Source organism: Callorhinus ursinus, unplaced genomic scaffold, assembly GCF_003265705.2.
Source record: "Callorhinus ursinus isolate GAN/ISIS: 27379988/994484 unplaced genomic scaffold, GSC_fseal_2.0 scaffold13, whole genome shotgun sequence".
Lineage (NCBI taxonomy): Eukaryota > Metazoa > Chordata > Mammalia > Carnivora > Otariidae > Callorhinus > Callorhinus ursinus.
Genome location: NW_027397075.1, coordinates 13,884,725 through 13,907,989, shown reverse-complemented (window position 1 = coordinate 13,907,989; position 23,265 = coordinate 13,884,725). Strand labels below are relative to the sequence as shown.

Genomic DNA, 23,265 nt, shown 5'->3' with positions numbered 1-23,265 from the left:
CCCCAGGGCCGGGCGGCGCCTCACCTGCGGCCGGGCGGCCGGGCCGGGGACCGCGGGCTTCGTGAGGGCGCCTCTCGGCCGCCGCGGGGAGCCCGGGCCCCGGCGCGGCGGGCGCCTGCCCGGTGGGGGCGCTGACAGACGCGCGGAGGGCGGGGGAGGCTGGGGAGGTGTCACTGGCTTGTCGCGGTGGAAGTGCTCGGAAAGTTTGTTTTCGGCGCGCCGCGGCCTGGAGCTGAGCCTCCGGGGTTACCTTTCATTCCGTCTGCGGAGGAACCATCCTGGGCCTTCACCTGGAACGGGGTCCCAGTGCCTCTGCCGCAGGGAAGCGGGAGGGACGAGTTCTTGTTCACAGCACCTGATGCTCCAGGCTCCCCCCAAATTCACGGTTAGGGTGGAATCTGGTAGACTCCTTTCCCGGCCCGGCGGAGCGGCATTGGGTGCTTTTCCTGCCTTGGGGCTCTTTTCCAGCACTGGTTTCAAGTGTGGGAAGCCCCAGGGAGGTCGAACTTGAACCTGCTACCGAGGGGAGAGTGATCGTGACCCCGAGGAGGGATTGCAGGGGAAAAGAAAAAGGAAAGCACTTGTTGGGTGAAATGTTTTGCTTAAAAGTATCGTTAGTGTTTCCATGTTTTTTTTTTTCCTGTTGTTAAAAGTATCCTTGGCGTTTTGATGTTTTCCCCGTGTTTGAGTTTTGAAGTCGCAAAGGTGGTTTCAGGATTTATACCTTGGGCGCGACTATGAAAGTGGGTGATGGAAGAATGTCAACACAGCTTGCAAAATTTGGTTCAAAAGGCAAATCAAAATCACTTAAGTGAATGAAGATCCAGGAAACTTACCTGACTCGTTGTTTTTCAGCATACAGCTTTGCAGTAGCGGTTCTTAAGCCTTTTGGGGAGTCTCGAACCCCTTTGAGAATCTGGTGGAAGGTATAAATCCTCTCCTGAGAAAAACACTGAATTACCCTGCATTTTGTAATTACCTTACCAGGTTCTTGAATCTTCTGCACCTCATCCATGGACTTCAGGTTAAGAACACTGTAGAGATGGGTGACGATCCAGAGTCGTAAGAGGACCTGTTCAGTTGAGAAAATGGTGAAAGGCGAAGGGGCTGTCTTTGACTGTTGCGACATGTGGCTGTACCCTGGGGTGTCTGGGCTAACAGGCAAAAACACGAATTGGGCTTCTTGGCGAGACTCAGTGGAGGCCGGGGGTGATGACAATCATGGAAGTGTGTAAAATGAACTTTCCATACAGCGGTGCTGTTGCAGTGTAAGGTGTGTACTTGGGTGGAGATCATGACAAGAGGCAAAGAGCACATTTCCTTGTGGTCTTGGTTGTTCCACATAATGGGCATTGGATATCTGGAGTTTTCTTTCTTTTTTTTTTTTTAATTTTATTTATTTATTTATTTGACAGAGACACAGCGAGAGAGGGAACACAAGCAGGGGGAGTGGGAGGGAGAAGCAGGCTTCCCGCCGAGCAGGGAGCCCGGGCTCCGTCCCAGGACTCTGGGATCACTACCTGAGCAGAAGGCAGACGCTTAACGACTGAGCTACCCAGGCGCCCCATCTGGAGTTTTCTTTGCATAAGTCATCTTTTTAGGGCAAAAATGCTGGAATCCAGTGAGAGCAAATGAATCACGTTATGAAGGAGAGACCTCTGTCTGGAAGTGAGAGGAACAAGGCTTTTGTGTCTTCAGCTAGATTCTCTCCCTCCCCGTGTGAGAATTGGCCCTATTTCTTCTCAGGAATGGCGACGTTGCTCCTAACATTGGCTTTTCACCTGAAGACGGTCAGATATGCATCGTTCAAGTGGGTTTGCAGCTAGATTTATTTATTTTATTTATTTATTTATTTATTTATTTATCTATCTATCTATCTATCTATCTATCTATCCATCCCAGAGTGAGAGCATGTGCGAACAGGGGGAGGGGCAGGCAGAGGGAGAGGGAGAAGCAGGCTCCCCGCTGAGCAGAGAGCCTGATGCAGGATTCGATCTCAGGACTCTGGGATCATGACCCTAGCTGAAGGCAGATGCTCAATCGACTGAGCCACCCAGACATCCCTGCATCTAGATTTTTAAGGTGGCATTGTGTGGAGAAGCCCCCATCCCCGTTATTAAATTTTCCCGTTTCTCTAAGCATGTGCAGCCAACAGGGGGAGTAGTACAAATGAAATCTGAAATTGGTTTAGTCTCCTTTGATTTGTAGGTGGGCCAGAGGCTGGAGGAACCCTTTCTTGAGCACTTACTTTAGAAGCAGGCATTTTTCCAGATAGCTCACCCCATGTTGCTTGATTTCTGTTACTAGTGCTGTGTGAGGTAGGTGTCCTTCCCATTTTACAGATGCGGAAACTGGGATGCGGGTAAGTTAAGTATCCACTTGGTAAACAGTGTGAATCCGTGTCTGAGTGGTGGCAGGGACCTGGGCTCCACTCTGCCCCCTCACGTGGGGAGCACCCTGAGGAAGGGTCTGCTGGGCGGCTCAGTGCGGCACTTGGCTTGAGGAAGTCCGTGGTGCCACTGCCCAGAACGTTTTCCCTGGGGGTTGTGCCTGAACGTCTGGACTCTGCCGTGCTGGAGGCAGGAGAGACATCTTCACATGGAAGGACAGCCTGCTTATTTATTTTTTTGGGCAGATGGCTGAACTCTGTGACCCCTGGAGCCTGTTTCAGCCTCACGCTGTCAGAAAGCAGCTGTTTGGAAAGAGGCTCTGCTTCATCTGTATTTGAGTGCTGATATTCTGAATGCGTGAGGCTTGGAGTCCTCCCTTTGGGAAACAAGAACTGTGCAGAGATTTTGTTAAAGGTAAAATGGGAGATCAGGCAGAGCGGCTCCCCTCACACTCTAGGTAGGGTGGCTCTAGCTTTTGCAAGGGTGGCTGCATCTGGGCGGGAAGGCGGCTGGGAAAGTGGGCAACATGGAAGGAAGTGGGTTCTGATTTCCACACTCCTTTTTGGGCCTCTTCTCCTCAGGAGTCTTCTGCGGTGTGTTGTATTTCTGTCCCTGTGACACCCCTACAGCAATTGGGAGCTGGCAGGGCGAGGTCCCTGTACTAAGAGGTGGAAGTGGAGGTTTGTGTGGTTCTCTGACAGCGTTTTGTGGGAAGGATCGCAGCAGCAGCCTGTCGCAGAGAGCTCTTCAAAGCAGGTTTCAGCCTCTCCGCTGCCTTAGCACAGCTTGGGGGATGAAGAAAAGGTGGCTCCTGGGCGTGTCGTCCTTTTCACTCTATGCTCTTGTCCCGACCCGCCTGACGGGTTTGGGTGCATGTAGGCAAGGGTCTGATGAATGGGGAATTGCTGCAGAAATGGGGTGAGAAGCCCAGTTCTCTCTGAGTTGAAGGAGTGTGGAGAACCTTCCCTGGCACTATACTTTGTCTCTTCCTAAGGAGTGTCTTCTAGGGAAATGGACTTTGCTGGAACCCCACGCGCTGCTGAGGAACACTTGATGCTGAAATGACTCCCTCAGCAGGTGCGAGGGCCAGGGCCGATGTGTGCAAGCTCTGTGCCTGCCCTTTGGATGACAGCCGGCCATAGGGGGGAGGAGTGCAGTTGTTTTGAAGGCAGGTTCAAAGGGCAAATCACCAGGGGAGGAAGTGTTGTGGGAAACCAAGTTTTGGACATGTATCGTTCAGGCCTGTTCAGCAGTGCTGTCGCCTTTAACTGGCTCGCATTTGTTACCAGACCCTTTAAAAAATTGTTTGGGGGCGCCTGGGTGGCTTAGTCGTTAAGCGTCTGCCTTTGGCTCAGGCCATGATCCCAGGGTCCTGGGATCAAGCCCCGCATCAGGTTCCCTGCTTGGCGGGGAGTCTGCTTCTCCCTCTCCCACTCCCCCTGCTTGTGCTCCCTCTCTCGCTGTCTCTCTCTGTCAAATAAATAAATAAAATCTTAAAAAAAAAGTTGTTTGAATATCTAGAACCAGTGGTGTATCCAGTCTCTAGCTGAATCAACAGGCAGAGTGCATTTTTTCAAGAGTAACGGTAAATACATTCTGATGATAATGTCTTAGAGGAGAAAGGCCTTTTTGGGTTCATGATGGTTCTTGGTCTGCTTTCAGTGTTTGGTTGCACTTACGTAGCTGCACAAAGTCTGTTTCCATCCCCTTAGTGTAGAAAATTTTCCTGATTTTAACTGAGATTTTTTACTCCCAAGAAATTCCAAGTCATTTTGAATGTCTTAGGAGAGGTAGTTTGCTATAAAGGATCTATGTTTGTGGCTTTCATATCCTTCATCAGGGCAATTGATGGAAGTTTGTGCTTAAATAGCTGGATTGCACATAGGCCCGCGGAAGGAGAACTGACTGCACTGCACGGTCTGCGTATGGAAAAGATGGGACATGCCCTACACTAGCAACCCCTGCCTTGTTGCACAGCTCACGGAAGACCAAACAAGCATGGTTTTCATTTGGAATATTGTCTGGGGGCCTGATGAAGGTAGACACATAGTTCCTGGTGGCCCCACAGACAGGATCAGGTGCCCAGTGCACCAGCCACTGTGCTTTGAATCAGCTTGCAGCCTTCAGGGAAGCCAAGTATTTAAAGTTGTTGTGTGAAGGTATGTCTGAATGCCAGGGAGGTTCGTCCTGGAGGTCTGTGTCTTCTGCATGTTTGTGGAGCTTGTGGCAGGTCTGTCCACGTTGGAGAAGGCTGACGAGAGGCTGCGTGCAGACGACTGCGTGTGTGCATCTCGGCAGTATTTCAGTCAGAATTCATCGGGGTGAGGGCTTAGCTGTTACAATGATTTCATTGTTAAAGTCTCATTCTTCAACCTGTTTTTCTCTTTTGGAATTAATTGTACTGCAGTGGGAGTTGTATCTCAAAGCGACAGCTGTATATCGGATGCTGTCAGAGAAGGCTGATAAGATTTGCAGGGAAGCTTGAAGTCTTACAGAAATTCTTGTCGTGTGCTTTGACCTGTAGTGGTGACCTGTGAGGAACGGGGCTCGCAGTTAACTTTTCTGCTGTCCCTCCCTGTTTCTGAGAGATGGGGAGCACAGGGCCTCCCGCCCCCCTGGGGGGGGGAGACCTTGCTCTTGAACCCAGTGTGAAGCAGGTGTGTGGACTCCGTTGTGGCCTGGCTGCGGATGCTGCCGTGCAGTGAAGGAAGGGATGCCACCTGGAGGGGCGGCCACATTGTGCTCTCGTCGTGCACTCTCCCCTGGCGGGGCTCAAAACACCTCAGGCTTTCTTCCTGGGTCCCCCTTTCCTGGGCATCGAGAAGTGAGCATTTGCTGGAAGGGTGCCCCGGTAACAGTGTTCCTGGGACTTCCCCCAGCCTCTCAAGGCCTGTCACTTTGCTCCTCCTCAGTGAGGGTCCCTTCTCAGATGCCCCTGCCGTGTGCCCTCTCCCCAGCCTATACAGGATAATGTCCACGATGTTCTGGGCTGCCAGGTTCTCCTCTTTAGGCTCTTCCTCTTTGCCTGAAGAAATTCCCTTCAGTGGAAACTACCCCCTGGTGGCTGTGAAGCCTTTCCTGACCAGTCAGCTTCTTTGTGTGTCCCTCCCCACCCTTGCCCCCTTTGGTCTGCAACAGGTTTTGTTATGTAGTCAGCTCTGAAACAGGTTCTGCGCTTTGTTGTGTCCTTATCTTTTCTGAACCTTGAATCTCTAGATGGCTTCTCTGACTCTTTCATGCTTTCTCCTCATGGTTCTCATATCTGGGCTTCCTGTGGTGTATTTGTCACATACCTATCTTAACATTTTTGCTATTTGTTAACAAAAACATGTCTGAATTCTACACGTGCATTCTGATTTCCTTGTATTTAGAGTTGTATATACTTGAGCGGGGGAGGGTTTCATCATAAAATTAATGCCTATTTAATGCCCAATATGAAAGCATTCCAAACTAGGAAGGAATCGGGTGGTTCAAAACGTGGATTCATGTCCCACTCTTTCATCTTCTAGGGAAATACAATTGAAGAAGGGGATATCTGTTTTTTATACATGTATATTGTATCACATTCTTGACCCTTAAAGGCTTTATTTCAAAGGTATTGGTTTCTTTTTGTACTACAGCTCTTCCTGCCAGGTTTCGGCAACCAATTGTTGGGTTAAATCTGGATGAGCAAACTGTCAGTGTCGAGCATATAGTGTTTGAGCTGAGGCTTTTCTTGTTGGCACTGCCGCAGTGGTGGGCGAGGCTGGCGGCGGACCACCTGTCGCCATACCTGAGTACCAAACCTGTAGAAGAGCCAACGTTGGTGATGTGGACTCTGCATGAGAGGCAGCTGCTTTCCCATCAGGATGACAGTTTTCTTAAAAGATCCCTAACTGAGGATGAGGATCACCCTAATAGTCCTCTGACCAGAAGCCAAGCTCCTATTCCCATATGGTATAGGGACCTTAGGGGAAATGGCAGAGCTCTCTCTGCTGCTTTGGGCAGGGTCGGTGAGGGCTCTCCCCAGGCCTCGACTTGGCTTGAATTTCTAAGTGTCCTGTCCTAAAGGGGGTGTGTGCTCTGTGGTTGGGTGGAGCTGTATCAGCACCACAGCTGTGGCTCCAGGTGGATATAGTGCCACCTCCTTGGGTGCCACCTGGAGGGGCGGCCACATTGTGCTCTCGTCGTGCACTCTCCCCTGGCTGATGGTCCTGGGGGGTGTCCAAGCAGCCCACCTTGTCTTAGAGGTTCCCTTCGTGGACCTGTGCACCTCTCACTCACCATGCTCCGTGAGTGAGAGAGCCACCAACCTAGGGGGAGGGCAGAAGTGACGGGAACGTTAGACCTGGCGTGTGCAGTGGTGCATGGAGCCCTCCTTTGGGAAATGAGGGGACCAGTCCATTTGGGAAAATTGCCGCGACTCTGATTCTGCTCAGCTGTGTTCTTAGGAAGGTCTCATCTGGAGAGTCACAGCAGCCAGACCCTGGGAGGCACGGAAGGTTGCAAGCCAACTTACTTAGAAAGCTAAGGAGCTTGATAACTGCTCATTTCCGGGCTCTTGTCATTATTAACTGGCTTCCTTCCTTGAGGGTGAGCACTGAGCTGTTCTGCATTCTTTCCTCTCAGAGTGGCCTGGGACTTAGGCTGGACAGGAGGCTGAGAGAATAATCTGTTCCCTCAGTGCGTGATCTCTGAAGCTCAGCGTTTACTGCCCTTTTTTTTCCATTGTTAACTCGTTTTTTCTTCCTGCAGTTTGGCATTTTTTTTCCATTGGGTTTTTTCATTGGTCAAAATTATAGTCTTCTATTGATTGTGTATACGTAGCTGGTTATTATCAGATATACAGCCTCAAAAATGTGTATCTAAATATAGATTTTATTTGTGAATGCATTTTATTCTCTTTCCTAAAAAAAGAAAACAAAACTCATAATCTAAATGACCTTTTTTTTTTTTTAGATCTTGGGAAACTCCTGCACACAAGATGCTGGCACTGTGTTTTGTGTCTCGGGTGGAAGGGGGTGAGGATGGGTTGGTGATGGAGAAGAGACATGGACAGGGCGCCTGGGTGGCTCATTTGGTTAAGCGACTACCTTCGGCTCAGGTCACGATCCTGGAGTCCTGGGATCGAGTCCCGCATCGGGCTCCCTGCTCAGCAGGGAGTCTGCTTCTCCCTCTGACCCTCTTCCCTCTCGTGCTCTGTCTCTCATTCTCTCTCTCTCAAATAAATACATAAAATCTTTAAAAAAAAAAAAAAAAGACATGGACAGAACCAGGGCTGCACACTCAGGGCCTAAAGGAATCCGTGCATGAAAAAGATGGCAGCTTAGTGGGTGGAGGACAGCCTGCATGCGGCTGCCCACCTCTGTGAGCCCCACCAACCAGAGCCCTACCCCAGGGGCTGAAGGGAGACAGTGTCCCAAGGGGAGGGCATTGCCCTGCCAGCCTTTGTGGGGCTGCCCCAGAGAGGAGTGCAGAAGAACCTGGGCCCAGGTGCACTGAGCAGGGAGGGGCTTTCCTGGCAGGGCAGCCCAGAGGGCCAGGCAGCCTAGGCGCAGCCAGGTGTGGAGGAACTTTGAGGAGGAAGCACCATTTCTAGTGCTGGGAAATGTCTGTTTCCGAAAACAAGACGGTGGTGGTATTAGGAAATGCATTCTAAACTTTTTCTGTTAGTTTTTTTCTATCTTTCAAGTGTATTACTTTCCTTCAGTAGCCCTACCTACGTTTTTCAAATTAGTGTTGAGGCACTGACTCTTAAGTTTTTAAATGACGGGATGTTTTCAGATCCTCTAAGTTTTCTTGAAGCTATCAAAGCCTCCAAACTTATTTTTAAAATAAACTTGGGGTGGGACGCCTGGGCGGCTCAGTCAGTTAAGCATCTGCCTTAGGCTCAGGTCATGGTCCCAGGGTCCTGGGGGATCGAGCCCCACATCAGGCTCCTTGCTTGGCGGGGAACCTGCTTCTCCCTCTGCCTGATGCTCCCCCTGCTTATGCGTGTGCGCGCTCTCTCTCTCTGTCTTTCTGACAGATAAATAAAATCTTTTTTTTAAAGATTTATTTATTTACTTATTTGAGAGAGACCTGTCACCCCACTTCCCCTGATGTTAACATCTGTGCAGCCACTCCACATCTGTCAAAACTAAGGAATGAGCGTGGGTGCCAGGCTCTGAACTGAATGCAGCCCTGGTTGAGGCTCTCTCCGTTTCCCCCCAGGGCCCCATCTGGCAGCCACACTCAGTTATCCTCACATCTCCTTGGTCTCCTTTGGTGGAGGACACACTCTCAGTCTTTCCTTGCTTTTTTTTTTTTTTTTTTTTAAGATTTATTTATTCATGAGAGACAGAGGGGGAGAGAGAGAGAGAGAGAGAGAGAAGCAGGCTCCCAAGGAGCGGGGAGCCCGATGCGGGACGCGATTCCAGGACCCCGGGATCATGACCTGAGCCGAAGGCAGATGCTTAACCATCTGAGCCACCCAGGCACCCAGTCTTTCCTTGCTTTTCATGAAGAGTACTGGTGAGGTATTTTGCAGACTGTCTCTCAATTTGGGTTTGTTGGATGTTTTTTGGTGATGACACTGGGGTTATGGGCTCAGGAAGCATCCCACAGAGGTAGGGTGCCCCTAGGGGCGTCCTATCAGGGGGTCACTGGACTTATCACTGGTGAGGTGAAATAGGATTACTTCTTATTGATTGGAATTAGGCCTTTGGCCCTGCTCTGCTCTCTGATACTGGTGGTTTTGTCGTAGAACAACAACCGCCGTATTTCCATTTTGGAAGGGACCTTCGTGCTCACCCACTTGGATCCTCCCGAGTTCCAGATGAAGATACTTGGGACCTGGAGGACTTCTAACTTAGGGACTAGGTCAGGGCTGGCATGAGGTCCAGGTGCCTGCCTATCCTGGCTGCTTTCTGCCAGCCTGGGCACTCCCGGGACACCACGGGGACTGAGATGTCCCCAGGTGCAGAGTGAACCCGAACTCCCTGATAGAACTGGTTTCTAATCAGGACCAGGTCCCTGTCCCTCTGCATTATTTGTAGCTAGTGATCCAATGGGCATTTGCCCTGGACTGCTCAGGTCCTCTGCGCCCAGTCCCTTCCTGCTTTTTTTGCAGGCAGGAGGCTGGAGTTATGTCACCTGGCCTTTGTGAAAGTAGGTGGTTGGGTTTGATTTGTTCTCTTAGCTTTTTTCCTTTCTGGTGAAGCTACAGTTCTTCATTGTCTGAAGACCTTTGTCTTGAGTCACAGATGAACCTGTAACTTGGCTGTTACTTGGGGCTTTTAGATTGAACCCTGAGCAGAATTTGGAGTTTTTTCTAGCCTGGAACTCAGAAGATAAGCATCTCAGGAAAATCCTGAATTTGGTTTATTTTCCCTCCCATCTACACATTTGCCTCTCCAACCTCCTTTCTATATAACCACAGCACCTACGAGACTTACGAAGGTAGGAATTGATAGGAAGAAAACAGGGCACGGGTGTAAGGGGAGAGCAGTCTGGATAAAATGATGGTGGTGGCTCCTGGCAGGGGGAGCAGATGGGCCTCGGAGCTCTGACCTGCCTGAAGGCTAAGAGAAGGCCAAATACAGATGGGCCTGCCTGCCCACCCTTCCTGCTTTCATCCTCCTTTTCTGTCTCTTAAATTGGTTGTTGAGAGGAGGTGTGGATGAATGTCATGCTAGACAAAATAGATCTTTCTCTGCACGCTGATGGTGTTGTGAAGTTCCGCTGTGGGAGTTAGCCATTAACACTGGGACAGTCTTTCTGTGTCTCAGTTGGCTATTATTGTTCCCAGTAAGAAACTATTCAAAATTTGCAGATATGGAGCCCAGGAAGGGAGGGCAGCTGCTTATGGTGCCTTTTCAGGTGTCAGGAGAGGTGGCTTCCGCTGTTCAAAATCGCTGTCTCTTCTGCTGTTGCAAACCATGCAAGCGTTTGTTGCTGGAGGGGTGTTCCTGCCAGATGACATTTATTCATGTGGCCAGTGACATTCTGGGGGCTGGTTTTTGTTTTTGTTTTTTCCTATTTCAAGGAGTGAGAACTTTCAGAGGGTTAAAATCAAAAGTCTGACCACATTAGTCTGGCATTTTCCTTACAAGGTAGGTAAATCTGTTAGGGTTACTAGAACAGTTAATCCATATCGCTGTGATTATATGTTTGTGTGTGGATAAACTGATGGAAGATAAACAAAACCAGGACATTTTAAGGAACTGTGGGAAGTTCCCATAGGTCCCTTTACCGCTCTCAAGAATCTTGCACCTCGCCAGGGGAGATGTTCACTTGCAGGTACATGAGTCGTGGGCCGGCAAGGACAGAGTGCAGCCCTGTCCGCAATGAGGTTGAAGGACACAGGAGGAAGAGAGGGCACAGTTAGTGAGTCATTATCAGGGAGGGGAAGGTAATGGGGGCAGCTGTAGCAGTCACATGTGTGGGAAGCACTGAGGGGCTCCAGCCCAGCAGAGAGCACCAGAGGGGAGGGGAGGGAATGGTAGGGCTGGAACCCCAGAGAAAGGTCCTCATTTCATTGGAAGTGCCCATGTGCTTTAGATTTTAAGTTTTGACTTTTGGAGGCCGTGGGAGGTTTCCCCTAAGGAGCTGGGGTCGGAAACTGGAGAGTGGGAAAGAAGAGGCCCCCCAGGGTTTGGCTTCCCTGGGTAGGACAGGAAACAGCTCAGCATCTGCTGGCCTTAGCGCTTCATGAGGTAACCTTTTGATCCAAGTTAGGTATCACTCAGATTTCCAGACTAGATTGTGGGGAAAACGTTTGCTGAATGAGTTTAATTCCCAGTGAGAGGTCCATATTTAAGTGGTGTATAATTAATGTGGTTTTAGATTAGAAACCCAGTCTTTCTTAGTTGTCAACTTTAATATGTTAAAATTATTAATTTTAAAGCAAAACAGAAGGCAAGAGAGTGTTGTTACTGTTTTCTGACTAATAATAGATTTTACTTAGTAAAGCTTTTAATGCATATTCTAGATTTTGTCCAAGGTTATTTGGCCGTGAAATGAAATCTGAAGTATATGGATTAATTGTCTTTGAAATGTTGCTGTTTTTCTGATATAGCTCCGGGATGACAGGCTTGAAAAGCAGAAATAGGATTTCCACACTGGGCCCCCACTGGTAGGTAATGATTTCTGCCCCACTGAGAGGATCTGTGTCTGAAAGATGCTAGCTTACTCATCTCGTTAGCAAGTATCTCATCACGCTTCCTGAGTCCTTGTTGAATGAGTGAGCTGGTGAACCTGGAAGTTCAAAAGGTCTATTGGTCCCATGTGATATCACCAGTGTCCTTGGAGGACTTAGTGGCCTCTGTGGTGGGTGGGCCACTCAGAAGGCCTCTCGAAGCCCCTACCCTCTGGGAGCTCCTGTGCCAGCCCTGTTGGCCCTGCCCAGGTCGGACTTTGTCCTTGGCAGCTAACAAGGTTAATAGTTACAAGGAGCCCACTAGAAGATCTGTTTTTCACCCAGTGGCCCAGCAGTCCTCATTGTTTCCTTTCTGTCTTCTTCTTCTTCTTCTTTTTCTTTTTTTTTTTTAACTAAATTGGGACCCCTGTTGGACCTGACACGGTTTTGTCTCCTGTCTGTTTTCACTTAACATTTTTGCTTGAGCTTTTCTGTAACCCTCTTCTGTGGCGGCGTCCTAGTCCTCTCTGGGTAAACCGTGAGCTTCTGTTGGTGGACGTTTACGAAGGCTGTTTCCAGTTTTCCAGTTGTTAGTAATTTCTTAATGGTTTTTGGGTTTTTTGTTTTTGTTTTTGTTTTTTAAGTAATCTCTGCATCCATTGTGGGGCTCGAACTCAGAACCCTGAGATCAAGAGTTATATGCTCCACCGACTGAGCCAGCCAGGAGCCCTTTAATGAATGTTTTTGTAATGCAAATTTTAGTCTGAATTTCTTACTCTTTGGGCTAGATTCTGTGCATATGAATTTGCCAGGGCAGAGGGTGTGAGCCTAAGGTGTGTTATAGTAGTGATTACTAAATGCACCCTACAAAGGGCCTGCCAGGTTAGGGCCCCACTTCATTACCTGGCTGACATGGAATATCAGCATCTGAGAGACACCCTCTGCTAACTGGGGTGGAGTTTGAATGTGGCTTCACTGCTGGGTGTGGGACTATGGCCAGAGACCTGCCTTGTGTGTCAGTGTCCCCCAAAAAACGGATGTTGAGGGGCGCCTGGGTGGCTCAGTCATTAAGCGTCTGCCTTTGGCTCAGGTCATGATCCCAGGGTCTTGGGATCAAGCCCCACATTGGGCTCCCTGCTCAGCGGAGACCCTGCTTCTCCCTCTCCCACTCCTCCGCTTATGTTCCCTCTCTCACTGTGTCTGTCAAATAAAATCTTTAAAAAAAAGGGGGATGTTGAGTTACTTTGAGGACTAACCATGATAATATGAGTAAAATGCTGAGAGGAGTGTGTAGGAAACAGTAAGCACTTAATAAATGTTAATTATTTGTTAGAAGTAGAGGAAAAATGGCATTTCATTAATTTTATCTTAAGCACCGGTAAAGATGTATTTATTCATAAAGGGTATATATAATTATATGGGGAATTAAAAGAATGAACGCAGAAACAGATTCACATGTGTACCCACCACCCTGCATTAAACATAAGAGTTTGGCTAAGTTCTTAGGAGTCTTCTGAGTGACCGTCCTGATTGTAATCTTATCCCCTGCGGTCCAGGGGTAACTGGCATCCTGATGTTCATGTTAATCAGCTTAATGGTGTGTGAAGGTTACCTTTAGGCATTTCCAAAATTCGGGAAGTAAGCAGAGCTGTGTGTCCACGCAGACTTTACTTCAGCGTCGCCTAGTGTGTGTGTGGTGACGTCTGTATAGAGTTAACAGTGAGGAGGCAGTGTTTGCTGAGGGCTGCCATCTGTCAGGCCTGAGGACTAGACCACAGGTGGCTGGTAGCCCCGACCTTGTGTTCTGCCGCCTGCCTCTCCTGCTTCTTGCTGGCGGACGAGCTCCAAGGGGCTGGAGGACAGCGTGGAAGACAGGTACAGTGGCATCCTCAGGGATTACCCACTGAATGCTTCTCCCTTCCTTCTTGCCCTTTCTCCACCCTGTTCCGTGGTTCAGTGGAAACAGTCTTACTCTCGTCTTCTTTATTTTTTTTTTTTTTTAAAGATTTTATTTATTTGACAGAGAGAGACACAGCGAGAGGGGGTACACAAGCAGGGGGAGTGGGAGAGGGAGAAGCAGGCTTCCCGCCGAGCAGGGAGCCCGATGCGGGGCTCGATCCCAGGACCCTGAGATCATGACCTGGGCCGAAGGCAGACGCTTAACGACTGAGCCACCCAGGCGCCCACTCTGGTCTTCTTTAAATCCAGCCTGCTGACCACCTGGAGCTTCTCCTGGTGAATGTGGTTCCACACTGATTCGGAGAAGCTGCCTTTGGCTTTGTGTGGTGCTGCACTGGAGGACTGGTGGCCACTAGTCTTGTGTGGGCCAGCTCCCTGACTGCCTGCAGTTGAAGATCTGTGTGGCCCACATAGCATGTGGCCCAGTGTGTGTTAGGAGCTCAGGCAGACAGGCACCAGGCCGAGAATCCCCTCCCGCCACTTTAGGCCCTAGCTACGCCCGGTCTGCCGACACACCTCACAGGCTGCTTCCTGCTCTTGTCTCTTGCAGGCACTCGGCAGCCCTCAAGGGCTGGGTCGATGTTATCAAGGTCATTTGATAGAAGAGTAAATTAGGGTTCAGAGAGTGTGGCTTCCTTCCCCATGGTTACCCCTGGTTTCAGCTAAGTCACAGATCTAGAACTTGGGTCCTGGATTTTGCTACTGCACCACAGTTGTTCCTCGTGGTGGAAGTTGGGGCAGTTGGGGAGGCAGCAGTGGTTGCTGGGCCTAGCTTTGTGGGATCTCTTGGGGTGGGAGGAGGTTCTTACTGAAATATTCTTTGCCACTGAGCCCAGTTGATGTGAGAGCAGTGTTCCTTTGGGGATGAGCTGGCTGAATTGGGGGCAGCTTCCCACTCGTTTTTATACAGGGGCCTCGAGGGAGATGTTCCCACGGTGTGGTGTGTCGGCTATACCTCTCTTAGGGTGTTTCAGAGCCCTAGAGCACGCTCTGCCCAGATAGTGTTTAAAGACCACTTAGCTTTTTGAGTTTGGGATCCTTTCCCAAGGAGAGGTTGCTGGCTGGAACCTTAAGCTGTGTGGCAGCATCTTGACCATAGAAGGGCCTGATTTTGATCGTGGTTTCTCTCCTGGTGGTTTGGGGGCTCAGCCTTGTATCATTTTATCTGCCTCAGAGTTAGAATTGGGCCTCCCAATACAATATATAGTGGATTCCGTTTTACTTAGACACATAAACCACGTTTGGGAAGGGGATGGGCTTCATTTTTTCCCTCAAAAGGCTTAATTGATGATCTGATGACCCTTGGATGGGAAACCTTTGTGTGTCTTCTGTGTTACTTAATCGTAAAAGTGCCTTTAGTGTGCTCCCTCCAGAGTAGTCTGGCTGGTGTGCTTTGCATAGATTAACTCATTAAATCGTCACAGCAAGGGGCGCCTGGGGCTCAGTTGGTTGAGTGTAGTTCAGCTCTTGGTTTCTGCTCAGGTCATGATCTTGGGGTGGTGGGATCGAGCCCTGTGTCAGGCTCCGCCCCTATAAGATTCTCTTCCTCTCTCTGCCCTTCTGCTTGTTCTCTCTCTCTCTCTCTCTCTCTCTCTCTCTCTCTCTCTCGGATAAATCCTTACAGCAAGCCTGGGAGCTCTGATTCTCCTTATCCTTTGCTATGAGGTGGAGAGCCTGAGCCACTCAGAGTTAACTGACGTAACTTGTTCAGGGTCAGACAGCCAGTGAGAAGCAGAGCTGAGATCCGAACCTGTAGAGTGCAAGTCCCAACAGTTTCATGCTAATGCTTCTTTCTTGTAACTTGTCTATCTGAGGCCCAGACTACTAGTTCATACACAGAAGGTTTAGACAGCTTAGTAACTAATGATTAAGAGTTTGGATATTTATTCTTGTGGTGTCACGGAATTAGGTTCTTCCTCAGTGTGTTTGTAGAAATGTAAAAACCCGGGGCGCCTGGAGGGCTCAGTTGGCTCAGGTCATGATCTCGGGGTCCTGGGATCCAGCCCCATGTCGGGCTCCCTGCTCAGCGGAGAGCCTGCAACTCCCTCTCCCTCTGCCTGCCACTCTGCCTACTTGTGCTCTCTGTCAAATAAATAAAATCTTTACAAAAAAGAAAAAAAAGAACTGTAAAATCGTTGGGAGCCAAGACAGGTTTCAAGAACCTACTTGCATTGCTCAGATATGGAGGGTGTAGGGCCACAGCTTTGAATCCTTGGCTTGTGGAGAGATGTGGCCTTCCCCTCAAGGTGAAAGACTTGATCTCATCACACCAACCCTGAGTCTGGCCTCAGGCTCCCCAAGCTCCTCCTTTGTTTAAAATCCTTGCTTAATTGGCATTTTATCCTTCTTGAAGAGATAAAGATAAGACACAGATAAAGAAACATCTGGAAGGATCTGAGAATTGCCAGTTAGTCCTCTTCCTGCAAATCCCACTCTGCCTCCTGGTGTCCACCCAGGTGCTGTTGCCTTTTCTCCTTCTTGTCCCAGGGGCTCAGGTAGGATTGGGCTCATAGTAGGTGTTCAGTGAATGCCTGTCAGCGGGATGTGTGGATAAATCACTTTTCATTGTGAAGTGTTTTAAACTACATTTTTATTTATTTATCTATTTGAGAGAGAATGAGATGGAGCATGAGGGGGGAAGGGTCCGAGGGAGAAGCAGACTCCCCTCTGAGCAGGGAGCCCGATGCGGGACTCGATCCCGGGACTCCAGGATCATGACCTGAGCCGAAGGCAGTCGCTTAACCAACTGAGCCACCCAGGCGCCCCTAAACTACATTTTTTAAACAAAAGAGGAAAAACCATGAGTTTCCCATCCTAACACCACCTTCAAACCACTTCAGGCTTAAGAGCAACTCTACAGTTTGAGCCCCATCCCCTGTCCCTTGTGCAGATGGGGCAGGCCTGGGAGTTGCTGTGGCTTCTCCCCAGACCCTGGAAGCAGCCGCCTCTGGCCTGGCTGAGCTTGCCCACCCCTGCCTGGCTTTCCCACCTGCCCAGTGAGGGCTGTTTTGCCATCACTGATTATTGACTGTGAGATGTGCTGTAAAAACCTGGGGCTCTGTATTTTCAAAATAAGCTTCCAGGGGCGCCTTGCTGGTTCAGTCGGTGGAACATGCAACTCTCGGTCACGGGGTGGGGGTTGTAGGTTTGGGTCCCATGTTGGGGGTAAAGATTACTTAAAAAGAAAATCTTCAAAAAAATTAAAATAAGCTTCCGTCTACCTGGTAGTCTCCTAAGGGTTAATGAAGCTGTCTTGTCTGGTGCCTGAGACTGGGTGGGACGCTGGAAGGAAATCTGTGGGTCATTTGTTCTCCTTTGTCCCAAGTTTATTTGCATTTTAACTTGTGTGTCAAAAACATTTGTTACTTTTAGCAGTTGTGAATGGTAGATAACTGGATATTTTCATGCTGATATTTTCCTTAATTCTTAGTGGGTGATTAGTGTACTATATAGTTCAGTTGAGCCTTTTTTTTTTTTTTAAGATTTTATTTATTTATTTGACAGAGGTGCAGCGAGAGAGGGAACACAAGCAGGGAGAGTGGGAGAGGGAGAAGCAAGCTTCCCACCAAGCAGGGAGGACCCCGGGATCATGACCTGAGCTGAAGGCAGACACTTAACGACTGAGCCACTCAGGCGCCCCTAGTTGAGACTTAATACATTTTGGGGTGGATATGAAAATGTAACTCGATCTCAAATTAATTGTCCCTTGAAAGTTTCTACTTCTAAGAGGGGACTGTTGAACTCAATACTCAAACTGTCAAAGAAGTTGAAATTCTTTAAATTTTTACATACAATTTGTATGAAACAAATTTAAGTGTTCGGAAAACGCCCAGTTTACAAATGGATTGTATTCTTACAAGTTCACTTAGAAGTCAGGGTTTTGTTTATTTGTTTTAAGATTTACTTAAGAACAGTGCTTGTGCATGCGCGCAGGGGGAGGGGCAGAGGGCGTGAGAATCCTCAAGCCGACTTCACACTCAGCGTGGAGTCCCACGTTGGGGGTTTGAATCAAGAGCCCACCGGCTGGCCAACCACCTGAGCCACCCAGGCACCCCTGGGAATCAGTTGTTTAAGACTCGTGCTTGTCTTCCTGTCAGCATTGCTCTTGTGCAGGGCTGCTTGTTGTCCCCACTCTGAAAAGGTAAGTGAGCACAGCAGGTAGCACTCCTCCTTACTGTCTACCACACACTGATCTGTACAGAATGAGAGTCATGTTGAGAGGAGTTGGGGGGGGGACACGGTGACACCTTTTCCAGAGGCTTCAAGGTGCCAGAGGTCAATGGCACTGATACTCATAGCCAGGTTCAATTGAGAACAGCTGTCCTTCCTCGTTCTCGAGCACGCTACGCGATAGACACATCTTCCCCCTTCCCAGCGGTGAGGCAGTTACTGAAGCTTGTCCTGAGCAGCCGCACAGGAGGGAGGGGGAGATGGTGGGGTGCTATTGGTACTGGGAAGTGGGGGCCGAACGGTAAGGGCTGGACGTGCCCGTAGGGGGGCTTCTGGCAGGAGAGGGGCAGTGCTGATGTAGGCCGGCCCCTGCTGTGAAGCTGGCGAAGCAGCTCGCTGCGCCCAGCCATTCCTTGGGTGTGAGGGGCTTGGACTTGGGGTATGCACGTGTGGGTAGGAAAGGTGAGCGATCATAACTCTCATGGTGACATGGTGCCCACGGGACCAGGCAGAGGGCTGTGTTTTTGAGAACTTATCTTGTGATCAGCTTCATTTTATTAGGGAGGATGGGGATGTGGGACAGGCATAACTAGGGTTTTGTTACTTTAAATTTCTCTAGAAATTTAAATTTCAGAAACTGTTGAGTAACCAAAATTATTTACTTACCACAATTTTGGGTCGTCAGGTGGGTGGCAAGCTAACTGGGTTGTGCCGGGAGGGAATGACTCACCCGCAGGTCCTGGGTCACCGGCGATCCCTGGGCTGTGCTGCCTCCACAGGGCGCAGTGCTGGCAAGCTGGGAGGGGCATCTTGGGACCAGAACCTGCCCTGTGAGGCCACCAGTCAGCACGTGTCCCCCAGATTGTGGCAGACCGGTTCCATGCTGTTTATGCTGCTTAAGTACCACCTCGAGATGTTTTAAAAAAAAAAATTAGCTGTTAAGAATAACAGCTATTACATATATAAACATTTGGACTTTTCACACTGGAAGAGGGCTTTTCTCTTAGGCTTTTTGTTTCACAGTTGATGCTTAAATGCTTCAAAGAGTCATACTGTGGCTATCTTTCTTAGCTACAGAAGTAAACTTCATTGCTAGAACACACCCGTGCTGGTGAGTTACAGCTTTGGGAAAAGAAAGCACGAGCATCCAGCTGTCCCTACAGACATCTCCAGCAGGAAGGGGCCCCGGGGGCTGGGTCTTGCACTGAGGTGCTTGGCTGGCATGTGGTGGCTGAGACAGGAAGGAAATTGCAGATTTCCATGAAGGAGGATGGATGCATTAAGCATCAAGGCTGCCCATGACAGGTTCCTATGTGATTGTGCCCATAATTGCTGGAGCAGAGGGGACACCAGAGTACCAGTGGTCTGGTGGCCAGCATCTCAGAGCCCAGGGCTGACGCAGGATAGTACAGCTGGGGCTAGGCTAGCATCACACTCTGGTTCAGGAGATGCCTGGGCCCTTCTGGGCAGCCCCATTTCTCATGCTCTCACCCCTGCACTACGAGGTACCCAGAGCTTACCAGAAGTGACCCCAGAAGGAATTTTTCAGGGGCGCTGAGGTCCCTTCCTGGCACCCAGGGATTCTGTCTGGAGGTGGCCTGTACTGTGGTTCAAACTGAGCTGCTGAGGTGCTCTTGCCTCAGGGCCTTTGCACTGGCCAGTCCTCTGCCGAGAAGGTTCTCCCCAGATTTCTTAGGGCTTTCCCCATCTCGTTGAGTTTTTGCTCCCATGTCACTTTCCCAATAAGGGCTTCTGTGTTTAAATTTGCATATCCCACAGCTACTCACCTCAAATAGTCCTGTCTTCCTTCTTGGCTGTTCTTTTCTCATGGTAGTTATCACCATCCAACACTGCAACACTACCTGTTGTTTGTTTTTTGGGATGTCTGTGTGCCATACTGGAATGTAGCCGCCTTTTTTTTCTTTTAGATTTATTCATTTGACAGAGAGTGGGGGACCGAGAGAGCACAAGTAGGGGGAACGGCAGGCAGAGTGAGAAGCGGGCTTCCTGCTGAGCAAGAAGCCCGATGTGGGACTCGATCCCAGGACCCTAGGATCATGACCTGAGCTGAAGGCAGCCACGCAACCGACTGAGCCACCCAGGAGCCCCCAGAATGTAGCCTTAAGAGTGTCGGCTTGGCTGTGTTCTTTGTTACATCTCCAGTACATAGAGCGGTGCATGGCACATAGTAGGTACTCAGTGAACATTTGTTGAAGTGCATAAAGCATTGTAGTCTTGATGGGGCTGCATTTGCTTCAAATCGCTGAAGCTGCGGTGGGGCTCTGGCGTTTGACGTAAAGCACATAATGGCAAAGCAGGTGTGTCTGTGTCTGTCTGTCTTACAGCATCTGTTATTGCCATCTCAAAAATCTACACTTCACTTGGATGTTGATTTCAGAATGACTTGCTTTTCTTTCTGACTCGTGACAGCTGCTGTGTTTTGAATCTGAAACATTAGAGGAAAGTGAAACTTTAAAATCAGTGTGATGCATGCGGGGCACCCGGAGTGGGGGGGTGTGGTCGGTGAGGCAGCCAGATCTTGGTTTCAGCTCAGGTCATGATCTCAGGGTCATGGAATTGGCCTGCATCAGACTCTGAGCTCAGATATTCATTCTCTCTCTCTCTCTCTCTCTCTCTCTCTCTCTCTTTCTCCCCCCCCACACCCACCCTTTCCCTCGCCCAAGCACACGCTCTCTGTCTCTCTCTCTAAAATAAAAAAGTCTTTAAAAAAATGTGATACATGATTAGCTGTCATTACATTTTGTTTTCTGTACATGAATATTCTCCCTGCCGTGCAGCCCCATCTAAGCTGCCAGCACCCTCCTGGCTCTCCACCTGAGGCCACTCCCAGCACCTGAGAGACTCCCTCCACCAAGCCTCCTGCCAACTCACGCTTTAGCCGCATGGCAGCCACAGGTCTGCTTGGGCTACTTTGTGCTGGGCTACTTCGTGCCCCCAGCACTGGCCCATCTCTGTCGTGGCCACTCTCCCAGCTTTGGCCAGCCAGTTTTGTAAATGGCATCAGGCCCATTACCCTGTCAGGATGTCGGTTCCTGGGGGCAGGGACCACATCTGCCTTACGGCCATGTCCCTGGGCACTTGCAAGCACAGTGGTAATGTTTATTGAATTAGTAATGTAGTTAATTTACCTTCTTTAAGAAACTCTGATGAGCAGGGCGCCTGGGTGGCACATCAGTTGAGCATCCGACTCTTGGTTTCAGCTGAGGTCATGATCTCAGGGTTGTGAGATTGAGCCTTGGGTCGGACTCCGTGCTTAGTGTGGAGTCTGCTTGTCCCTCTCCCTCTGCCCCCCCACCCCCACCCTGCCACTTACACACGCTCGCTCTGTCAGATAAAAGTCTTTTTTTTTTTTTTTAAAGGAAACTGATGAGCAAAATGAGCACATATGTTCCTATGAAGTAACAGAGAATCTGTGGCTTTGGAGAGTAAGGTGTACTTATGGGAGTCTCCTTGACAGCCTGAGTTGTCTGCAGTGGGTGGGCTCAAGGTCTTGGAGCTCCCCTTACCCTCCCAGGACAGGGGTGGCTGGATGTGCTCTAAATTGTGGCAAGCAACAGAATCTGCTGAGCCAGGGGGTGGAGGGTTGGAGGGGAGGCAGTGGAGCCTTGGGAATGAGAGGTAGAGGGGGTGGTGGTTGTGACTGTGTGTGTCGCCTGCTGGTTTGTGTGGAGGCCCTCTCCCTGCCCCTGCTCAGCCTGGCCTCAGGGCCACTCACCACCCTCCTGTGTCTCCATCTCTGGAGCAAGCGTCCTGTTTGTCTCTTACTATGGCCAAGCCTTCTACTTCGGTACCTGCCAAACCAAATCAGGCACAGCACGGCACGGCTCTACTCGGCTCGGCTCTACTCGGCTCGGCTCTGCTCAGGCTGACGGTTTCAGCCAGCTACCAACAATACAGGAAGACGACTAAATAGTTTATGTTAACGTATACTAAGGTGCTGTGGATCTCTTAAAGGAGAGGCTTATTAGTGCCTTCCAACCTTTCATTGGAATTGTGCTTTGGGGCAGGGTGAACTTGCCAGGAAAGGTAAGAGTACCAGGTGCATTTGTGTTTACAGGCGGGGAAAACGGGGGCTCAGCTTTTATCTCACGACAGTCTCTGTGAAGTATACAGAACAGTGTTTCTCTGCCCAAGATCTCAGTCCTAGACCACCCACGGGGTACAGTGGTAAGAATAATGTGTGGGATTGTTGTAAGTCTTTTTTTTTTTTAATTTTTTATTCATTTTTTAGAGAGAGTGAGCATGACCAGGGGGAGGGGCATAGGGAGTGGGAGAAGCAGACTCCCCGTTGAGCAGGGAGCCCCACTTGGGGCTCCATCCCAGGTCCCTTTACCTGCTGTCTAGGGGGAGCTCCTTCCCAGAGAGGTGCCTCCCTCCGAGAGCTGTCATTGTGGGACAAGCTGAGAGGCTGTAGGTCTGGCGTGCTCAGTGGCTTCTCTCTCATGTGCCACTTCTGGCTGGATGAGGTCTTATTTGCATATGCCTGCTTTACCATGGAATAAATGATGTTCTTTACGGCACTCAGAGTGGACTTCTAGCTGTTTTTACTTTTCCAGCTCCAAGTTGAGAGTTTATTTCATTAGTTAAAAAAATTCTTTTAAATCAGAGAAATTATTGAGTATAATCTTACAGCAAGTGAAATGTCAAAGGCTGGCATTTGGAAACAGCATTGTCAAGCAGAGTTCCAGCCAAAACCTGTGTGTTGGCCAGCTGAGCCCAGAGCCCTGGAGAAACTGAATAAGAAAGCCAGGGCTTGTCCCCAGCCCAGGCCTCGCAGCTGCTGTTGGAGCAGCGGGCTGCTTTCCCAAGAGCAAGGGGTTGTGCGGAGACATTTCAGATGCGGGCGTCTTTGCTGGATTGCAGTTCTTACCCTCTTGAGAGTTGACTGTGGGTCTGGCTGCTGAGGGAGTGGGCTGTTACCCCCACCCACCCATTGGGGGTGTGCCCACACCCTTCTGTGCCTCTCCTCCAGGTCCCGAAGCAGCTGCTGGCCCCGGTTCCTTGCACTGCCACGGGGCTCGGGAGGGCCGGGAGCATGTTGATGCTGTGCTTTCTTCTGCCCCAGTCTGGTATTGCTGGGTGTGAAGCCACACCCCTGGTTGGGAGTCTTACCGCCAAGCCTCATCAGCACTGCCCTGTATACTGTTCAGGTCATGGGAGTTTGTTGTTTCCCAAACACAGCATTAGGGTTTGTTAATATACCTTTTTCAGACTGGGTATACCTGCCGCTGTCCTCGGATCCCAGCTTCCGGTCCTTGTCCTTCCTTCTCCCTCGTGCTCCAAGGGGTGGCTGCAGGGCCTCATGCCCCACGGGGCCTCCCCGAGGGCTGCATGCTTTCGGGGGGGGGGGTCCCTGAACACTTGGTGGGGTTCTTCCTGGGGAGGGGAGCATGGAGTTTGCCAGAATAGAGCAGGACTTCTCCCCCAGGAACTTTTGCCACTCAGACCTGATCATTCCTTGTTGTGGGGCCGTCCTGTTAATTGTGGGGTGTTTACAGCATCTCTGTACCTACCTACCAGATGCAGTACCGCTTTTCCCTCAGCACCCCAAAATGTCTCCAGACATTGCTAAGGGTCCCCTGGGGGGCAGAATCAGCCTAGATGAGAACCACTGGGATGGAAGATGTG

General features: G+C 49.9%; 1 protein-coding gene across 5 annotated transcripts in view; it reads left to right on the top strand.

Moving 5' to 3' along the window:
- The window catches only part of PDPK1 (3-phosphoinositide dependent protein kinase 1), a 79,475-nt gene that overhangs the window by 4,678 nt on the left and 51,532 nt on the right, over nt 1-23,265 (top strand). The window contains exons 1-2 of one of the 5 annotated variants that reach the window (XM_073899633.1): nt 1,970-2,804; nt 2,972-3,146. The exons of 3 other annotated variants lie outside the window; for them this stretch is intronic. The gene's annotated coding sequence lies outside the window, so the exon portion shown is untranslated. Of the gene's footprint in view, nt 1-1,969; nt 2,805-2,971; nt 3,147-11,465; nt 11,485-23,265 lie in introns of those variants that run through there. One more of the 5 variants, XM_073899632.1, reaches the window with a different exon arrangement.